At 32.8% G+C, this 18,707-nt stretch overlaps 2 long non-coding RNA genes across 2 annotated transcripts; both read left to right on the top strand.

Annotated features, from left to right (window-relative positions):
* The first annotated feature begins 1,085 nt into the window (after positions 1-1,085).
* Positions 1,086-4,124, top strand: LOC144252759 (uncharacterized). The gene is made up of 3 exons (XR_013343057.1): positions 1,086-1,162; positions 3,099-3,233; positions 4,081-4,124. It is a non-coding gene; the product is annotated as an uncharacterized LOC144252759 (long non-coding RNA).
* An 8,309-nt stretch (positions 4,125-12,433) lies between these two features.
* Positions 12,434-15,387, top strand: LOC144252780 (uncharacterized). The gene is made up of 3 exons (XR_013343058.1): positions 12,434-12,520; positions 13,145-13,209; positions 15,289-15,387. It is a non-coding gene; the product is annotated as an uncharacterized LOC144252780 (long non-coding RNA).
* Positions 15,388-18,707: the final 3,320 nt, after the last annotated feature.

Here is an 18,707-nt window from a genome sequence, read left to right as displayed (position 1 = left end):
CTCCACCCTTCTTATTTCATTGACCTTGATCGGCTCTGTGCTGTCCCCACAAACCTAGCACATATTCTCTGTCCTTCCACTATGCTCACTCTTCCATGTAGCTTTGAATGTTTCACTCCCCTGCTACACAGAGGCTTGATTCCTGCCAGTGTGATAAAGGCTAGCCTGATGACTCATGGGTATCTGAAGCAAAGGGTTTGCGAACACTCACACCAGCCTGCCTTTGCAGTCATTTTCTAGCCTTCAATCTTGCTAGAGCTCTTAAGGTTGTACAGGTTTACTTAGTATTTATAAATGAACTCTACTCTTGGGTTCCAATCAGTCTGTCCAAATCATTCATCTTAAGGCCAAAGAAAGGCTGCATCCTCACCAACACTTTCCCCAACCACTCTGCCTTAGGTGGGTGATTTCTTCCTTCTGTAGTTAGGAGAGAAGTTACTGGCTGTGGAATTAATGTGTCAATAATGGCATAGTCTTTTCTTATCTTCATTACTAAAACGATGTGTCCTTTCTTTCCATCTGATTGTAAAATGCCTGAGAATAGGAGCCCTTGCCTATATCTCTCTGTATCTGCTGCAAATCTAAATAACTATTATCACCATTATAATTTATCTTTGTAATAATTTTACATCATACATAGAATACCATCATCAGTGCCTGCCTTCCTTTGTGGCTTACCTGTTTGTAATTATGCTCTCATATAGTATTGCTTCTTTGGCTTTCTTATTCCAATTTACATATGTTTTTATTGTTTCGCTCTCAGGCTTGTGGGTTTTTATGTGTGGATCTCAGGAACAAATGCTTTTGTATTCACAGGTCATCCTCCAAAACATAAAGGAAAACAAAAATCCCGAAACAATGAATCAGAGAAATTCAGGTATTTTTTTTTCCTCTAATTTTATAGGGACTTTTTATTGAAATTACATTGGATTTAGAGAGTAATTTTGGGAAATCAGTGTCTTAGTAATATTTCTATTTAGGAACTCACATGTGACTGTCCATTTACTCCATATTTTTCTTTATATAAACAGGACTGTTTTATTTTAAGATGATTTAAAACATGCTTTTCTCTTTAAGTTTTAGTTCACAGTTGACTTTACCAGTTGATTTGAAAAACATCTTGGAGAAACAGTTTTCTAAATCTTCCAGAGCTGCACACCAGGTAATTGAAAAAGCTTTTCCAGTAGAAATAGCAAAGCTCTGGTCATGAATTAATATATGCTTGCTAAGAAACCAGACTATCATTAATTTAAATACTAATTCAAAAATTGTTACCCAGAGATTTAACCAGTGGTTAGAACTGTAGAATTTCTTGCCAAAGATTTAATAGTAATACTAACTTTAAATATTTTTCAAAGATTTGGATAATTTAAAAAGATTTAAACATATGCAGTTTCATTATGCCTACTTTAACAATAAACTTGATAAATTCTTTTTATGTTATTTAGTGATGAAAATTTATATCATGGAATAGGATAATTGCTTCAAAATTTATGTGTCATTTAAAATTAAATTAATTATTTAAGTCTATATAACATCTTACAAAGGACTGAAACAGATTTCTAATTATTTGAATAAAAGCAGTTTTAGAATTTGTTAACAGTTGGAGATTTTTTAATTATATGTTTTTATATTTTTACTGACTCTAAAAACCCTGAAGGACTTAAAAAAAAGCCTGTGAAGGTAAAAAGATTATTTATGATAGTTGTTTGTGAACCCATTCAATACATTTTTATTGGGCCCCTCCCAGATGTTTCAGACAGAGGGAGTCTGCATTGACAGTGTCCAACCTGCTCTGATGAAACTTACAGTACAGATATCCTATGTTAAGTTATGTTAAGGGAAATAATTTCCAAGGCTATGTGGATCTGTTCCTAGAATAAGAAAGGAGATTAAAACAGCATATTTGGGATGGGGTGGAAGCTCAATGGAAGAGTGCTTGCCTAGCATGTGTGAGGCACTAGGTTCAATTCTCAGCACCACATATAAATAAATAAAATAAAGATCCATTGACAACTAAAAATATTTTAAAAAAATATTTTTAAAAAAGGCGAATAACTAGTGATTGACAGGACAGCACTTCATGGTCTGTAATCTCAAATTCATATCTTAAAATAAATGTGGCTCTCATGTGTGTTTTACTATAGTGGATAACCAGGTTAATATGAGAATTGTTCTTTTCCATCATATTTTGGGGGAAAGTTGCCCTATATTTTGGTTCATTGGCTAGAAACCATCAGGAATCTTTTGTTAATCTGTGACTAAACTCTACAGTTTACCTTTTGAGTCTGTATTGTTAGGAACAGTGAGGAGTATATTGTTTAGATTAGTATTTTCTGTTCTCTGAATGGTGTACACATGTATGGCAAGGATGACGAGACTTTATCTTAATGTCTTACCTCTGTCATCTTTGTGGAACTTTTGTAACTTAAGGCTATTGCCATGTAACTAAAATCTGAATTCACAGTATAATGTTTGTGTACATATGTTTTCAACTTGTAAAGTGTTTATCACTTTATTTGAGTATATTATGTCAATTTTGTTTTTATTTTTTATGTTTTTCCTTTTATTTAATATTGTACTCTGTCAATAATTTTTTTCTGGTTACATTTAAGTACATGTGAAGTAGGAGTAGTTAACGATTGAAATATGTATTTCTTGCATAAAATTAATGTTTGTTTCAGCACAGGATGACAGTTGTTAAAATCTGATTGTTTGGGTACATAGGTCCTGTGTCTAATTGTTGTAGTCCCAGACAATTTACTTATTTAGTGATGTTTGGTATTCTTCTTACATTGTTAAAACTCCAAAATATTATTGGTATAGACTGAAAAAGTAAGCAAAGCTTTGCACTGTATAGAATAAAATGAATCAAACTTTCCTCTCATGGGCAGTGGCAGAGGAATGAAGATAATGAGGCAGTACTGTGCTGAGAAAGGAATATGATGAATAAAGCATAGTTTGAGTATTTATTTAAATACTTATTATCATTTATAAAGTGTTATTGTGAACTTAACATCGTAAGTTTTAAACTAAAAAAGCTGTAGATTTGCACTAGTGAAATAAAATTTCTTTTTCTTTTTTTTTTCTTTTTGCAGGATTTTGCTAATATAATGAAAATGCTAAGAAGCTTAATTCAAGATGGTTACACAGCCTTATTGGAGCAGCGTTGCCGAAGTGCTGCGCAGGCCTTTACAGAGTTGCTAAATGGTTTAGATCCTCAAAAAATAAAGGTAAAATTGCCAAATCATAGCTTGTTTATCAATACCAGTGCACTTCAGATGAATTTAGAAAAAATCAAGGCTTTAACTCGAAGTTATATACCTTATACCTGGGCTGGGAGCAGGTGAATCTCCTCCAGGTTGTGGGGCAGGGCACAGGTGATGATCCCAATTCAGAGTTTGTGATTACATTCAATGTATGATCCATACTTATGTTCTCTTTTTGACCATTGTTTGGGTTATCAGAACCTTCTGGCCTTTCCTTTTATGAAAAGGAGTCTTTTAATAAAGCAAAAATTTGGACTAACTTTTAGGTTGCATTTTTTTTATCCAGCAAGAAGGAATTAACTAGATAAATGAGTAGCTTAAGCAAGATTGTGAAAGAGCAGATATCTTACTTAATCTGTTACTAACACATGCAAAAGCACATGATTTTAATTAAAAATTATTCTAATTTATTATGAACTATGCCTTAAACAACTGACACATCGATTCTGTGTGTTATTTTTTTAAAATTTTTTTTAGTTGTAGTTGGACACAATACCTTTATTTTATTTATTTATTTTATGCAGTGCTGAGGATGGAACCCAGGGCCTCGCTCATGCTAGGCGAGCACTCTACCGCTGAGCCACAACCCCAGCACTGATTTTGTGTTTTAAATACTTGATATGAATATAACAGTTTTGTATTTGCAAAATATATTTTCTAATTCTATTTGATCTTTAATTCAATCATACTGATGAATGATGTTATTACACTTGTTTAGTGATGCTATTACACTGTTGTGGCTAGAAGGTTAATGTGATGTAAACTGGCAGATTTATGTTTAGATTTTTAACTAAAGCCTTTTTATTGACAGCAATTGAACCTGGCCATGATTAACTATGTATTAGTAGTATATGGATTTGCCATTTCTCTGCTTGGAATAGGACAGCCTGAGGTAAGATTGTAACACAGAGAACTAACAAATAAAATAGGATATTGGTTTTGTAAGATATATAAAAACTGTTTTTTCCATTTTGGCTCATTTCCTTCTGTGTACTTTCTTGAAAGGCTGAAATAGCTAAATTTAAATAGTTTGTGCTTTTTTTTTCTTTTTTTTTAAAGAAAACTTTGTATTCCTATTAGAAAAAATAATGCTTGCAATACTGGGATTCTACATCTTACTTACATAAAAAATAAAGAATCTAATATATCATGGTAGGCAAATTGCAAAAACATAAATTTGAAGGAAAAGAGCAGATTGGAGAACACAAACATTGTGATAACACTCGTGTATCATTTCATATAGAACAATATTAAATATTGTTTGTGGATATCTCTGCATTTTGTAAAACTGAGAAAAAAATATCATGGACTACCCGTTTATCATATTTAAGATGACAACATTTATTGATAAAAGAGAGAATGGGCCTGAGGAAGTTAGAAAGGAGATCTCAACTTTGTGTTATGCTGTTTTATTAGAAAACTGAAGTGAACATGACCATGCTTAATAGCTCTTAGTTCTGGGTGATGAGTAGTTTGGTGTTTGGTTAATTCTTAAGTGGAGGATTCAGATAATAACATATTGTCTGCATGTAGGTGTGAGCTCTAGTGGTCCCCATTACTCATGCTCTTCTTTTACTTTCCTGGGATGCTTACTTACCTGTGCTATTCAGTGTTATAACCTTGTTTGAGGTTCTCTAGAATGATTTCAAGTATTATAACATATCCTTTCTGCCAACTTGGATGCTAAACTTACCTGATGAAATGAAAGTTCAACTCTAAATTGCTACCTAGTTATGATCAACCTTGACGTTCATGTTTTACTCACTTCTGAGAATCTACAGTGCCTGAGGTTCATTTTCCTTGTTCTTGATGTGACAGATGGAATGCCTTCTATTAATGCCTGTCTAATTCTGTTTTATAATATATCAATGGAAACAGGACTTCATGATTTTAATTCTATCTGCACAGAATAATAAATTTCATGCTTTCCCTTATTGGAATTGAAGAAATAGTTTGTTATACTCATGATTTACTGTAAAATAGTCAATTTTTTAAAAAAAACTATGAATATGGTAGAATTTATGCATTTAAAAGATTTTCATCAGCATAGACCCTTAAGGAAGTCATGAGTTGACCACAGTCCAGCCCTTGTTTCAGACATTCTTGGAATGCCTCTAAAGGGCTTTTTTTTTGAGGGGGGGCTATTTTTAAGATAGCTTTTGTCTAAGAGAGCAGTACTTAGTAGGATGTAGATTACAATGTGTGTGCATGTGTGTATTTGTATTTGTGTGTTTTTTTTATCATGAATTTACATCTTATAGTATTAGCCAGCATAGGCCATCACTTTGTGTGTACAAAGAAACGTTTATATAGTTGGCTGTCTTATATTTTTGGCAAGGTTGGATTTGTTGAATTCCTGGGTTTCCATATGTTCATCTGATTAGCTATAGGAAATTTGTATAACTTCTAAGAAAATGAAATGCAGACAGTGTAATTTTTCCATAAGAATTTTTTAATATGCAGTTTTTTTAATATTACACGAAAGGAATCAACTTTGAGGTGAAGTCTGTTTTAACATTTTTCTTCTTGCATAAGTGATTATTGTTCTCACCTTTATTAAAGGAATTATCTGAAGCTTAAAACCAGTTTAAAAGGATTATTGAACACTATCCCAATGAGGGACTTGATTGCTTGGCCTATTGTGGAATTGGAAAAGTATATTAAAAAAAAAAAACAGGTTAGTAGAAATGACATTAATTTCCAGGCTGATAAATAGTCTTAATGTAATGATGATCCTTTTTCTGGAATTATTTTGTTACCTTATGTGTGGCACACTATTATGATTGGATTTACTTTGAGGAGCTGACATCTTAGTATCAATATTAAGTATTAAAGCAAGATCAATCAGTGCAATTCTTGATGATTATTAATTTTGTAATTCATAAGAAAGTGAGTAATATTTAACATGAAGAATTTAATATCCATTTGTACATTTCATCTATAAATGGTGACTGAATTGATATAAATTAGTATTTTAAAATATGGTTTATACATTTTGATGTTAAGCACCTATTTCCAAAAAAATTGTATGAAAGTGTTTTTAATAAAAGGTACATGTTAACATGATGTTAAATACATCATAAGTTAAGCATAAAAACCTTTCTAAATTTCTATTATAGTAGAAATCTTTATTCCAGGTTCAAAATACAACTTTTCTCTAAATGTTGCATTGTTCTTAGTCTTGTCTCCCCAGATTGTCTGTATGACCCTTAGGGAACAGTATTGTGTCTTGGGCTTTAAAAAAAGAAATCTGTGTTTCCAACCACTTGCATTCAATATACATAGGTTACATTATAAAGAAATAATTGTTCACTGATTGAAATATCTCTTATAATTTTTAATTTTCCTCATATTTTCATCTAACATTTTAGGGAAAGTTTTATGAGATTCTTGGGAACCCAATCTTAGAGTGTGCCTGGAACCTCTTTGTAGATTTTTAAAGATTAAAGAAAATTCTTTTACTTCATGAAGTTACTTTTGAATCGGTCTGTAAGGATCAAGTAGTTACAAGGGAAATAGGATTTAGCAATCACCTTTATAGTAATAGCAAATGAAATTAATTTCAAAGTGTAGTGTAAATTGTTAGGACATACTTGTTTAATGCAACGGTGATATGCTGGTATTCACAAGGTCCAGGAAAGAAACATAAATGTGTAAAATCATGGAAATGTGGTAAACTGAAAAGTCTTTGCCATGTTGAAAGGCATTTACATTTTAATTCCTAAGTAATATGATGTGGGTAAAAGTCTAATAGCTGTTTTTTGGCATTGTAATGTACCATTTGTATCCTGCTATTGATAATTGTCTTATGGTGGATGGTAGTCTAGCTTTTCTACATATAAATATTTTTTTTCAATTTTTTGTCAGTGAGTTATTGGCTTTTTTTAAAACTTTATTTTTATTTGTTTATTTTTATATGGTGCTGAGGATCGAACCTAGTGCCTCACTTGTGCAAGGCAAGCACTCTACTACCACTGAGCTACAACCCCAGCCCTACATATGAATCTTTACATATGTATAGGCAAAAATAAGTTTTTAAATTAGAAAATAGTTTCAAGATTAGAGAAAGCAGGGAATCTCTTTTTTAGTCTAAAGAGAATAAAGCCCTCATTAACTTCATAATCCAATACTTCAGTATCTTTTTTTTGAATGGAACAAAGTTGCATTTTAAAAGGACTAGCACACACCTTACCATGATAAAGCCAAAGGCCAGGACACAGTTATATTTAGTTTATTTAACTGTAATAGCAAGCGGCAATAAACTTTAGTTTTATTTAAAGGAAATTTAGTGTTCATTGAATGCTTCCATCTGATGTTTTATTGAAGGTACTCCTACCAAGAAGCTCTAGGTCTTTCGAACTCTTGTAGTAAATGAAAATATCACATCACATCTTCAGTATCTTTTTTTTTCCTAATTCTGATTTTAGATTCCTAGAAGCTCTCAATCATTTTGAGAAAGCAAAAACTTTGATTTGTCGTCTTCCAGGAGTGTTAACTTGGCCCACCAGTAATGTGATTATTGAAGAGTCTCAGCCAGAGAAAATAAAGGTAACAGTTTGTTTTTGAGAATGTTCCCTGATAGCTATATTAAGTGATGCAGGTGTTGAAAGACAGACAGTAGTACTCTCCTCAAAGTCCCTGACATGCATTCTCCCTTGAAAGAGAAACAATGACTTTCAATGCACGTTTCCTAGGTACTAGTGACACACCTTCCATTCATCATTACATTTTCCTTACAGCAGCCTTGAGAATTGTGTAGTATGATCATTTCCATTTTACAATTTAGATAGGTGAAGTGATGAGCTCATGGTTAAGCATCATGGAAGTGGTAGAGCTGGAACTTGAGTTCAGGCATTCTGACATTATAGCATATGTTATTAAGCAGGATGCTGTACTGGTTGTACTTAGAGGAAGGTACAGTATTACTGTTTTATTATATTAATATCATTATTGAGATGGTACCTGAGTTTATGAATTGAATTATGAATTTAGTGTCATTTCTGGAGCCATATGGATGCTTTACCAATTCTAGAAAAAACTAATAAATTTTGTCCCATATACCAGAACTTGCTTTTGTATGAAGCTTTTAAAAGTACAGGGGCCAACTTTTACAACTTAATAGTAAAAAGACAAATAATCAAATTTACAAGTATATAATAGACATATCTGCAAAGAAAATATAGTGATAACCCATTAGTACAATATTGTTAACCATTAAGGAAATGCAAATAAAAACACAGTGAGATACTGGTTCACACTCTGAGGATATGCATTGATATTAAGTGTTGGCAAGGTTATGGAAATATTATAACATTCATACTTTGCTGGTTGTAATGTAAAATGGTGCAGCTGCTTTGGGACAACAAGACTGGCAATTCCTCAAATAGTTAAACATAGGGTTACCATGTGACACAGCATTTCCACTCCTAGATTTGTACAAAAAAAGGAAAACATGTTCTCCCCAAAACTTGTACATGAATGTTTATAGCAGCACAATTCATAATAGCCCCAAAGGGGGAACAACCCAAATATCCACTGATGAATAGATAAACAATAAGTACTGATATATGATACAACATGCATGAATCTTGCGAACACTGTACGAAATAAAAGAAGCCAGACACAAAGGTCACATGCTGTATGATTCTGTATATATGAAATATCCAGAATAGGCAAATCTGTATACAAAGACAGAAAATAGATTGTCTAGGTCTGGGCATTAGGGGAAAAAGATGAGGAACTGCTAATGGTATTGAGTTCCTTGTTGGATGATGAAAATGAGCTAAATTTAGATTGGTGATGGTTGTACAACATTTTGGATATATTAAAAGCCACTGAACTGTACTCTTATGTAAGTTTTATTATATTTGTATCAACAAAGCTGATACAGAAAAATAAAGCACAGAGATTATTAGATTTTCCTCTCATTATACCATATTGGGATGGAGATATACAAGTTATTGACAACAAAAAACCAGTACTGAAAGCATGGTGTTAGTCTCTTGGGGGCTTCTAATTCTCTAGAGTATTAACAAATACATGTGGCAGAGATAGATGAATGGGAGTGTTAGGATTTTAGGTCAAGTTACATTGAGAAAGAGATGAATCATAGGATTTTCAGGCTTGCCCTAAGGCTTATTTTATCTTAATTGTTTGATTTCTCTTAATTCTTTCCTTTTTTTTTTCCTGGTTTCTGGGCAGTGAACCCAGAGATATTTTACCACTGAGCCATTCCCAGCCCTTTTTGTGTATTATCTTGAGACAGGTTCTTGCTAAGTTGCTTAGGGCCTAAGATGATAAGACTAGCCTTGAACTTGTGATTCTCCTGCCCCAACCTCCTAAATCACTGGGATTACAGGCATGCGCCATTATACCCAGCTTCCCTCTTGATTCTTAAAGGAGATTTCTAAAAACTATAAATTACAAAACCAGTTTTGATGATAACAGAGGACAAGATTTTGATTCTGACTGAAATTCTAAAAACAAGAATTTTGTTCATTTCTCTTTGTTTACATATCTTTGTATCAGCTTCCTTTTAAAAGGAAAATCTTTAAAAGTTGTATACATATAATTTGTCCTGGGTAAAAACATTCATTTCTATGCTGAAAATGTTTTGATGGCAAGAGGAATCACAAGCATTTTTTATTGACAAATCAGTTTTGTGATACTATCAGATTTGCTTATTTTGCTTTAGATGCTGTTAGAGAAATTTGTTGAAGAATGCAGGTTCCCTCCAGTGCCAGATGCTATTTGTTGCTATCAGAAGTGTTGTGGATATTCCAAAATCCAGATATACATAACTGATCCAGACATTAAGGTAAAAAATGAAATGTAAAATGGAACAGTAACTTGCAAAGTCATGCCTTAAAAATGAATCCAGAATAAATTCTGTAATTGGAGGCACCCAAGTTGTCACCTTGCCTGCCCCTTACCCTGGATTTTTTTAGGTCATCTCACATGGGAAGCCAGGGCCACTGAAATAAATGTTTAGGGCTGGTGTGGTGACCATAGATGACAGGCTAGCTAATTTCATTTCCTCCTCTAGCCATGTTTCATGTAACTGCCTCTTCCTTAGGAACATAGGAAACAAAGTGAGATTGTTACCTATGATTTGTTGGATTTCTAATGCCTTGTAAAAATTGAGTCCAAGAATATAAAGGCCAGTGCAATCACTGAATTAAACCCAAAAAACTAACTTGTCCTTAATTAAGTGATTAAGTTTTTGGTTTATTCAAGAAGATAACTGTCCTACTCTTAGATTAGTAGATCAGATGAAATGTTTGTTAAGATATTTGATATTCTGTAAAGGATAATGCAGATGTCAGCTGTGGAAATGAAGATTTTTGCCAAGTTCTGTATCTATAGAACTCAGCATTTTGTAGTACAGAGTATTTTATCCCTCTTCAAGGAGATAGATTATCTAGTTATATCTGCCAAGTGAATGCAACAGTTCTTTTTATCTTAATATGTGTGCTATGAGGGAATGAGTAAGTGTATGTGCATAGACATCTTTAAAATGTGAATTAAAATGTTTTGAAATCCAGGGTTTTATACGAATCAGCTGTTGCCAGTATTGTAAAATAGAATTTCACATGAACTGCTGGAAGAAGTTAAAAACAACCACCTTTAATGATAAAATTGACAAGGTAAGCCGCAATAAAGATTGTCTGGATTTTTAAAATATGTATATTGAATGTTTAAAAAAACATTCAATATACATATTTAAAAAGTCTTCAAGTGAATATAAATCCCTTCTTGAGGATTCTAGACTTCATTAGAAAGTTTTAAGTTATGATTTTAACAATAAAGTGGAAAATGAGTTTTTAAATTTTATACAAGTATGAAGGGAGTAACTTTAGAGGCCTTTAAAAAATTATTTAACTTTTGTATTGTGATGTTATAATCAGAAATAAAAATTTAATTTTTTCTTGTTTTAAAATACAAATCTTAAATTATGCACTGACAATTTAGCTCATCATTGATTGAAAGCGTTGATGTAGAATTAAGGTTCCAACATTTTAGTTTTTTACCAAAATTGGTTAAGGTAATTTGTCCTAATAAATTAACTTAAATTTTATACTGCCATTTCTCAGGGGTTTATTCTTATTATCAATATAATGATTAGTTTTAATCCATTAGTTAGAATACTTTGGAAGAGGGCACAATTTTACAGTCTTACTTTCTTGTTACAATGTTTATTTCTGATCTATACAATCTGTGGACTTAAAAAAAAAAGCCTTTTTTAATACTATATAGCCCTATGCAAACCATTATCCCTAGTGGGAAAAAAAATGTGATTATATTAGGTGTCTTTTAGCAGTTGGAATTATTTAATTGTGGTAGAAACTAATTTTCACATAGATAGCTAGAGATATAACTGTAACCCTGGAGCCACTTCTACTGTCTGTTTACTTACATTGAGTGTTGTAAGCTATGTACTCTCCATTAGTTGTCTTAACCATTTTCAGAATTCTAAATACCTTCTATTAATTAGTCAGCTTTCACTATGATATGCTGAAGTAATATACAACCAAAATATTTTGTGGCTAACAATGAGAAGGTCTTTTCTTGGTTATATTACTTGTCCTGAAGTTTTGTAGTTGTTGGCCAGGGTTGAGCTGCAGCTGGGTCTATTCTCTGTGGCCATGTTCTTTATTTCCAAATCCAAGTTGTACTTTTTTGGAACATGTTTCTGTAACAGAGGGAAAAGAACAATAGCCAGTTCACACTGTGTTTCCTAGAGTGCTCATTTAGACCTGGTGTATGCTATGGCAGTTTGACTTCCTTTACCACAAAGCAAGTCACAGGGACAGGTCTGCCTCATACGTGTGGATACAGTCTTATAAGAAGGCTCTGAAATGGCAGCAATCAGGCACTTTCATTGCCTCCCTAAAGGAAATTTCATAGTATGTTTTGAATGTACTTTGTGGTTAAAATAGTACATGTGTTGGGGCTGGGATTGTGCCTCAGTGGTAGAGTACCCACCTAGCATGTGTAAGACACTGGGTTCGATCCTCAGCACCACACAAAAATAAATAAATAAATAAAATAAAGGTATTGTGTCCATCTACAGCTAAAAACGAAGTTTAAAAAAATGGTATACATGCATAGATTTATCCCTCCTACACATAACATTCTTCTTCTTTTAAATCAAATAGGATTTTCTACAAGGAGTTTGTCTTACCCCTGACTGTGAAGGTATCATTTCTAAGATTATCATCTTCAGCAGTGGTGGTCAAGTTAAATGTGAAGTAAGTATCTAATAAAGGAGAAATTTTATTAAGTTTGTAACCAAAATGTTTACACCTGTTAAAATGTTTTAAGGTTGAGGAAGTTGTGTGATTTGAATCTTGTCTTTTGTAAGAAAAAAAAGTTATATCATTTAAGAAAATAAATATTAGGACATGCATTGCAGTGAAGCATTTTCACATTCTTTTATTTCCTCCTAGGAAAAGCACACTTTTTATATTTTGGTTTTACTCTTTTTGATAACTTCCATTTTATTAATACCCCAAAAGGGGTAGTGGTGGAGGTGTGGGTTTTAGAGAAGGGGAAGAGTGCCTTGAGGGATTACCTTTAACTTCACCATCTGAATGTGGCAGGAGTGGGTAATTATAATATATATAATTTATTGGATCTTCTGCTTACCCTTAATTATTTAAAGTTTCTTCATAAAGCGGTGTCTACTCTCTTGTTCCTCTTTTCAGTAAATTATTTTGCTAAAGCTTTCTGGGCTTTTGTCTGGGTCAAAATATCATCACTGTTCTATCAAATTGAACATTGTGTGTGCTTCTGAAATATTTGTTATTTGTGGTTTTGTGCTTTATGTCATGGGAGTATGAGACAAATTTTGGATGTCTTTGTTTTATTTAAAGTTTGAACACAAGGTCATAAAAGAAAAGGTTCCTCCAAGACCTATTCTGAAACAGAAATGTTCTAGGTAAGATTTTTAACAATCAATCAGTAGTTTTTATATTGTCTCTTAGTCTATAACTCTGTTAAATCCAGATTTCTAAATTGTGCTATTTTTAAAAATTGGCTGTGCACACATATATAAATAAGTATTTTAAAAATTATTTTTATGGATATTTAAAACAGAACTAGCTTTAGAATGATTAAATACTGAAAATTAGAAAAAGTCACTATTTAGTGGTTGAACTTGTAAGTAAAATTATAACATTTCATGTTGTGAAATTACTTATCAACAGATTTGGCATTTAACAAAAATTATATAGTTAGCTTTTGGCTTTTAATTTCAAAAGCATTTTTGCTTTTTTATGTTTCTCCACCAAACGTTTTGAACCAATGACTATTTCTTACCTTGAAATACTTAGTGTATTGTCAAAATTATTCACCTCTGTCTCTTTCTGTTCAGATCAAATAATTCCAATCCTTTTTTCTTTTTGGTCCTGCTTCTTGTTTTTCATCCTAAAAAGTGATTTTTTTTTCTTATAATTTGTGACCAAGAAAACCAAAAGAAAAGATGTATAGAATTATTTGTTGAAAAAGAATCAGTGTAACCAAATCAACCAAATTCTCATATTGTTATTGGGGTGAAAATAATATTTTATCATGGGATCTTGCTTGCAGAGTACGTGCACTATTCTTATTTACCCTACACAGCAATTTATATACATTATATATGTGGAAATAATTTATATATGTTATATACATGGAAGTAATTTATATACATTATGTACATGGAAATAACATCTATACAAATTATACATAGCTTTCTTAATTAAAAGTCACAGCCTATTGCTTGGAGAATGTTTTCTATAGTAGGCAACAGAAAGTAGTTCATTGAGCAATTAACAAAGGTAAATTATCACTAATTGTAAATGTTTATCAGCCTAGTGAAGCTAAGACTGAAAGAAGACAAAAAATTGAAAAGAAAGATCCAAAAACAAGAAGCAAAAAAATTAGCACAAGAAAGAATGGAAGAGGACTTAAGAGAAAGTAATCCACCCAAAAAACGAAGAACAGAAAGATATGCAGAAGTCCAAACATGATAAGAATAGTATGCATTTGCTTAACTGTACAAATACAGAATTATAAGGCTTATATTATTATTTAATTGAAGTATAGATTTCAGTTAGTATTTTCATACTATCACTAAAATATAGAATTAAGTTAGCATCTTTGTCTTCTATTATTCTTAGATAGTGAAGGGATTGGTGTGAAGAATATCATTTTAGAAGCAGTACACAGTGATTCACATGCTGTCCTGCTAACTCTAGGCAAACTGTGTCTGTTTCCTCTTCTTCAAACTGAATTGGAACATAATATCTGACCTGCATATTGTATGTTTGACAGTGCATTGTACAGTCTGCTATGTGAATTTAAGTTCCAAAATTTTGAACTGTAAATTAACTACTAGTTGTCTGGAATAGTTCAAATAAAGAGGCAGTTCATAAAAGGTATCATAGAGATTGCCTTGCCCAGCTTGTATTTTCATTCTCTAATAACATGGGGATGTCTCATAGGTGATTTTACTATTCCTGTATACATCTTAACCAGTATATTTATTTTTAGTTTTAAGTTGAAGTAAGTTTTCTCAGTTTTCTACATTGTGCCTGGATTTCCAAAATGAAATAGTTACCACTTGCTGACTTTTTTTTATCTAATATACCAGTACTGTTTTACAGATTGATCATAATTATCTTTGCTACTGAAAAATGTATTTTAACTTTGTGAATGTATTTTAACTTTGCATGTTTAAGAACTAAAAATATTTTGGAGTTGATGAGATTGGGTTGGGATTGTTGAGGGAAAAAAACTATTTTAGAGGAAATAAAATTTTAGATGCTATTACATGAATGGTGTGAAATGAAGAGAATATAGAAGTATTGTTAAATATTTATATTCCTAATTTAAAGTTTCTTGAGTTGTCTATGTAAAATAAAGCAATCAATCTTAATTGTATCTTATGATTTAATATGTTACGTTATTTCTTTATAAGTTATGCCATTGCAAATTAGTATAATTTATCACTTTAACCTTTGTTATTTATTCCTAGAAACTGTAGACAGTAGTCAGAATTGTCAGTTCATTGATGACAGAATGCTGCAGTGCATAAAGCAGTATGCTGACAAGATTAAATCGGGTATACTGAACCCTTCCAATTCTCAAAGAATTGCTCTCTTGGAAAGTTCTGAGCACAGAAGACTATACAACGTGTTTTTCTAGCAGAAATTTCCTCAATGAAGCAGTGGACTATGTCATTCATCACTTGATTCAAGAAAAGAATAAAGACAAGGGTATTTCTTCATGTTTTGAGTGAGCTTAAAGAAGTGGAACCCAAATTAGCTACCTGGATCCAGAAACTTAATAGCTTTGGTATGTCCCTTTATATTCTAGTCTGGTAGGAAGGATAAATGTAGGTCTCTGATTTCTTTTTATCTTCCTATCTTATCGTTTATGATATTTTAAATGTGGAATACACGTGTATGGTGAAAAATACTACCATCCACACATCATTTTTAGGTTATTCTATAGAAGGGAACGGTATGTTTTTTAAAAAGATCTAAACAAAATAAAAATCAGTCAGTAGGGAAATCTAGACTTGTATTATACTAAACATTTGTGAGTACTAGACACTACCCTGTGTAACCAACACACCCTCGAACCTAGGAGCTATTGAGTACCTTCTGGGATTGTGCACCTCAATAGCCTTGTTGAGAAAGATTAAGATTCTGTGAAGAAAAATTAGGACAAGCAGATGGGACTCATTGTTTAGGAGCACGTCAGGCAAATCTATGTTGAAGGATGAGAAGAAATGTACTGCCGCGTCCCCTCACCAGCAAAGGAAACACGACACAGGATTCTTCCTTCAGCAGTTTATTCAGGCCTTTGTTTAGACATGTCTTTTAGCTTGTTTCTCTCTCGAACACTCCTCCCGTGTGCCCCAGCCTTAATAAAGCAGATAAAGCCCCAATGCACAACTGCCACGTGGACTTTTCTCATAGGGTGCCAAGTCACAGCGTGCTAACTCATTCTGATAAGGAGTTGTTTGTCACAGACTACAGGGGAAACCAGCGCCATCTTGTAATGGAGGCCACAGTTCACAGAAACGGCTCACCACAATGTACCCTGGGGTTCAAGTAGCAGACATGTAAACAAAGCTATTTTGTCAGTTCTACCTTTGGTTAAACAATCCCTGCTAAAGGAAACCACATAAGCAGTAATAAATACCTAGAGCAAAGGACCCATCAGGTTGTGTAAAGCCAAATCATAGAATAAGGAGAAATAACAAAGAATTTTAATTTTAAACCATTAAGTTTATTACACAGTGAACTAAAACACACAGTGCATCTGTTTCTACCTGATGGATCATCTCCTTTTATCCTGAAGAGGTTCTTTTAGCATTGTTAATAGTAAAAATCTATTGGTATTGAATTTTCTTACTTTTTATTTATTTGAAAATGTCTATTCTGCTTTCGGTTTTGAAGAGTATTTATCCTGGATTAGCAGTTTTTGTCTTCTAGCACCTTAAACCTTTCCATTAACTTTAACCTCTCATTTCTGATAAGAAGTCAGCTATCATTTTAGTCATTTTTACCAATGCATAACACACCACTTTTTTCTAATTGCCTTCAAGACCTTTTTCCTCCTAATTGATTATTTACAGTTGACTCCGATGCATCTAGATGTGATGAACTGATTTGTGTTTATTTAATTACAATTATCATGCTGATGACTCTACATATTAATTCTCCACCTATAGTCCCCTAGGTGCTAATTTTAAAAACATGAGTTTTCATTAAAAATAAGAAAAGAAACCCCTCCATATGCATTTCAATAATTCAAATTGTATCATAATTTGACTATTAAGACAAGGGAAAATCAATGCAACTAATTCAGATTTAAATTCAAGATTACACAGTGCAAAATAGGAAATAGTCTTGGAAAGGGAAGTAGAAAAATGTAAGATCCCTCTTAGAGGTCAGAAAAAATAAATTCAAAAATGTGATTTTTTTTAAAGGTAGTGTTAACTTGAAGTGGAAAACAAAAAGCAAAAAACCTTTGAAGCAAAGTCAGTTGTGTTTACAAGGGCCTTTGAGTTTCTTTGATGTTTTAGTGATTGTGGTTTTTAAAATGTTGATTTGTGGAGGATGGGCACAGGGGATTGAATCTAGGTGCTTAACCACTGATCCACATCACCAGCCCTTTTTTACATTTTTTTTTATTTTGAGATAGGAAATCCATAAATTACTTAAGGCCTTGCTAAATTGCTGAGGGTGACTCTGAACTCAAGATCCTCCTGCCTCAGCCTCCAGAGCCACTGGGATCACAGTGTGCATCATGAAGCCTGGCCTTAAATGTTGATTTTATAATCCTTTCTTTTTAGCTGATAAGAGAAATTACAAAATACAGAATACTTGCAAACTACAAAATATAGGATACTTACAACTAAAGGTGCTTTGTTCAATGATCAGAGTTTAACTAACGTTTCAACCAGTGACTCTCAAACTGGGAGAGTGATACTAGTCTTATCAAGAGAAGTTTAGAAATGCCTGGGGGCATTTTGTTGTTGTTTCACCATGACTGAGGAAACTACTAACATATTTTGGCCAGGCCCATAGATAGTATATAACCTTCAGCTAGTAGGAACAGTCCAAACCAAAGTACCAATCGAGTTCTATCAAGAAACCCTGGTGCAAAGAAGTAATCTACCAAGGAAAACACAGTTGCAGTTAAGTAAGAGAACAGAGCAGGTGCCGGGTGCAGTGCTGCATGCCTGTAATCCCAGTGGCTCTGGAGGCTGAGGCAGGAGGATCGTGAGTTCAAAGCCAGCCTCAGCAAAAGTAAGGCCCTAAACAATTCAGTGAGACCTTATCTCTAAATAAAATACAAAATAGGGCTGGAGATGTGATTCAGTGGTCTAGAGCCCTTGAGTTCAATCCCTGTTACCAAAGAAAAATAGACCACCCAAGTGATTTGTTTGTACCAGTAGGTCTACCTAAAACGAAAAGGGATTTTATGCAGTCAAATTGTTTTATTATCCATTTAAATATAATTCTTTATTTCTTTATGTTTGTCAAGAAGTAAATATATTTAAGATAACAACGAAAAATAATAAAAGAATGACAAGTGTAGGAACCTAATGATGACTTACACTTTTTGATTACAGACTTGAGATTCATCTGAAATGACAATGCAATCCCTAGCTATTGCAACAGAAATCTTAACCTCTGAGTGAAAAAAAAAAAAGAGGGATGTTGAGATACCTTCAATCATCTTTTCTCACTTCTGCGTAAGTACCAACAGAGGTTGGCCAAAAATATTTTAAAACCTAAAACATACTATTAAAGTTGGCTTTTCTTTAAAATAAGTGCAAGTATATGATATGGCCTAGTGTTAATTTACAATCCCTACTTTCTTATGCTGCGACTGTCTTTAAATGTGCCCAGTTTGAACTGAGATGTGCCATAAGTC

Source organism: Urocitellus parryii, unplaced genomic scaffold (assembly GCF_045843805.1).
Source record: "Urocitellus parryii isolate mUroPar1 unplaced genomic scaffold, mUroPar1.hap1 Scaffold_59, whole genome shotgun sequence".
Taxonomy (NCBI): Eukaryota; Metazoa; Chordata; class Mammalia; order Rodentia; family Sciuridae; genus Urocitellus; species Urocitellus parryii.
The sequence above is the reverse complement of the archived record's forward strand: the minus strand, read 5'-3'. Positions and strand labels throughout refer to the sequence as shown.